The sequence below is a fragment of the Phodopus roborovskii genome, unplaced genomic scaffold, assembly GCF_943737965.1.
Source record: "Phodopus roborovskii unplaced genomic scaffold, PHOROB, whole genome shotgun sequence".
Taxonomy (NCBI): domain Eukaryota; kingdom Metazoa; phylum Chordata; class Mammalia; order Rodentia; family Cricetidae; genus Phodopus; species Phodopus roborovskii.
In genome coordinates this window covers 11839922-11843390 of record NW_026125391.1, presented here as the reverse complement: position 1 = coordinate 11843390, position 3469 = coordinate 11839922, and the positions used below count along the sequence as shown (strand labels likewise).

At 42.2% G+C, this 3469-nt stretch overlaps 1 non-coding gene across 1 annotated transcript; it reads left to right on the top strand.

Annotated features, from left to right (window-relative positions):
* Window positions 1-626: 626 nt before the first annotated feature.
* On the top strand, window positions 627-782 carry LOC127214985 (U1 spliceosomal RNA). Its single transcript, XR_007833917.1, has one exon. It is a non-coding gene; the product is annotated as a U1 spliceosomal RNA (small nuclear RNA).
* The last annotated feature ends 2687 nt before the right edge of the window (window positions 783-3469 follow it).

The window sequence follows — 3469 nt, the reverse complement described above, 5'->3', positions numbered from 1 at the left end:
ACCCAAGTTTGGCTTTTCTTAACATTTTGCTTGTACCATCTGGCTGACGGAGGAGGCTTTATTTCATTCCATCTTTTGTCCAAAGTAAGGCTGACTGAATAAAAATACCATTTCAGCCTTTTCATCTACCTCTGCCTTTAAATCGTCCCTGCCACTTTAAGGTCACCTCTACTTCTGGAACTAATTAAATGATAAGACTTCTCAAATAAACTCTATTTGCCTTGGAGAATTCTAATGTACTGGATCCTAGATTTTAGAGATAAGTGTGGCAGATAACTGAGCACTCACAATTTGCATCATGAAGATAGTTTCTGAGTGTCCCATCAAACATAGATGTCAAAGAATGCGTGAAGTACATTCAACTCCATTGTTTCAACCTATTTTACTGATAATATTCTATTTTCTTCTGTGGAATGTGAACTGAGACATATTTCTAACATTTGCTGAGATAAAACACAAATTTAGACTAAAGTGCTTACACTTACAGACACAGATACACTGAATATGTGTCCTTAAAGGTCATCCCACAGTGTGGCCAAGGAAGGATGTAACTATTTAAAAAGAACAGATGTGGACCTGTGAAATGAAGTAGGTACATTCCATCATCAAATAAGAATGTGTTTTATGTACTTACCTGGCAGAGGAGATACCATGATCATGAAGGTGGTTTTCCCAGGGCGAGGCTTATCCATTGCATTGCTGACCCCTGCCATTTCCCCAAATACAGGAAACTTGATTGCATTATTTGTAGTAGTAAAGGATTGTGTTTGCGCTCTCCCCTGGGAGGGGGGTTAGAATGTGTTTTATTTATATGAGAAATCAAATTCAAGATAGGGTTATGTATAACATAGTATCTATATCACCTGCAGGTAATTAATTCTGCAGACCTCTGTAGTGCTATCAAGAAGTCAGCCAGTCCCCTCTGATACTTCTCTTGACAATGCCCTTTCTTAATGCTGAAAATGGGACACTAGCTCATAAGAAATTATATGTGTTCGGTGTCATTAACAATTTTTAATTCACACAGCAATAAGAATTATTTCTAACTTAAAGTCTCTATGTACAATTAAGATAGGCCAACAGTTCATTTACCTTCTCTCCACCATGTAGTAACTTTAAAATAAGCACTATATAGAAAACCATGATTTGGACAGTGTGTATCAGGAAGCAGATGACAGTGACTGAGAGATGAGAAAAAAAGAAGTCATTCCCATGGTGACCCCAACTTATCTCCCTAGAAAGCTTCCAGGCAAACCATAGGTAAGCAAAAACCCTCCTGGGGCTCAGGAGAGCCCTGCATTGAGCTGACAGAGCTGGTACCCTGGGAAGCCAGACAGCCAGAGCTCAGAGGCAGCTTCTAAAAAGAAGAGCACTTGAGTGGTAACTCCAGAGCCTTTAGCGGAATTTCAACAACACAAGTGACTGGGAGGAATAACACATCTGGGGAAAAAAGTCATGGGAGGTCAGTTCTGAGATCACATGAGAATAAAAAAAGATGGGGTACCCAAAAGACACAGTGAGACATCAAACAGCATGCTAGTGTCAGAGTGGGGAAATGGTCAGTGTGAGACTAAGAACTCTTCTAGTCCCTCTAAGGACAGGGAACCTGTGTCAGGGAGGACAGCTGCAGGAGGGCCGTCTGATCTCTCCACAAACACTCCTTTCTCATTATCCGTTATGTGCATGCACACAGAAGTTAGGCGAGAGACTGTGACTTTGTCCTGGCTCTCGATTAAACAGAGGAAAGAAAAAAAAAAAAAAAAGAGGGCTCAAGGGAAAGCAGGAAGTGAGAAGAAGTCCGGGTTGCTACTCTCTCTTCCACCTTATTAGTTTCAATCAGCAGCAGATGAATCGAACTCTCTGGATCATATTATGAAACCCGATGTCCCCATCAGTTAGTAAGCTGTAAGGAACTTGTAAGGAGCAGCAGAGCCTATCTCCTTCCTTCCTGTGAACAGTGTGCCCATTGTTTAGCAGATTGCTGCATCCGTGTTGTGCACTTACCCACACAATGGGATGGAAGCTGTTTGCGGCACACCTGTGACACTGGCACACAGCTCAGTTTGCTATTAACGAAATCATGAATCTGATATACTCACTCACTCTAGCTATTTGAATTACACATTTATTCTTCCAAAGTTGCTCTCACACGCCTTTGCTGAAAAGAAAGATTTAATCTTCTTCAGTTTGCTTCTTTGCCTTTTAGAGTTGGAGGGCTCCCGTCTACTTTTCTTTTTTAAAAACAAAAGAACCAACATTGTGGTTTCATTCAGACTTCCAGCTGCTAAGATAAAAATCTAACGTTTTGGGGGCGGGCAGAGCATGATTCTGGACTAAGCTGCTCCGATGTTCCCTATCAGCTGAAGCAGCAAAGCATCCAGGGTCCCATTCCCACCTTAGGATGTCCTTCGATTTCTGTGATCAGCTGCTATGACCAGACAGTGACTGCTATGCTGGCTGGCACTATTTTGAAAAGACTGTCTGGGAGGCAGGGGTCTGCAAGATTTCTGAGGCTGTCTGGGTAGTACCTGGACTCAACATTTTTCGTCCCCTCCCTGCCCCTGCTGGTAAAGTTCTGTTGCTCTCTAAGTCTATACAGATGAGATGAGTCTGAGGAGGGAACCATATTCCTTTAACACACTTGCACAAGTTTGATGAAAAGTCAACACATCGACTGAAATGCTTTGTTTCCAGTGAGAAATATTACATTTCTTTGCCACTTCTGAATTTAGCCATAGATAAGAGTAAGCTGTGCGGTGTAGCAGTGTATCACTGGTTTTCATTCATTTCAGCCCTCATTGACTGTCTACTCTTTTGAGAGGCAGCCAAGAAAAGAATGAATCAGATTGTGTTCTCTCTTACCCACTACAGGTTCTAAAACTGTGCTCACACTAGTCGGGAGTCTGTAATGCTGGGAGCCACATCTTCCCACTCTAGAGGGGTGAAAGTAAAAGCCACAAGTCTCATGGAGACTTCATTACAAGAACATGGCCTAAAAGGAGACACTGAGAGCATTCCTCACGCCCAGAACTTCGAATAAATTACCACCCCCATATTAATTTCTCCCAAGGGTTTCTTTAAATGTCTAAGAAAATATGTTCAAGATTCATTGGAGCCCAACACCTTTTATGGCAAACAAACTTTTATGAGAAATGCAGCTTTTTTTCATTCGGCTCTGCTGCATTTCTTTCTTCTGCTAGATATAACATAATCTAAACCAGTTGATTTTAGAATTATAATAACCCATGATGATGTTTTTATAAGGATATCCATCCATCTACCAAGCCAGGTATGTGCATGTATGTATTTTTACAGAGAGAAACCCTGGGAAAGGGAGGAAGGAAGGGCAGAGAGAGAGAGAAAAGAGGAGGAGAGGCGAGAGCAGTGGAGGGGAAGGGAGGGGAGGAGAGAAGAGGAGAGGAGAGGGGAGGAGAGGAGAGCAGAGCAGAAGAGAGGAGAGGAGAGCAGA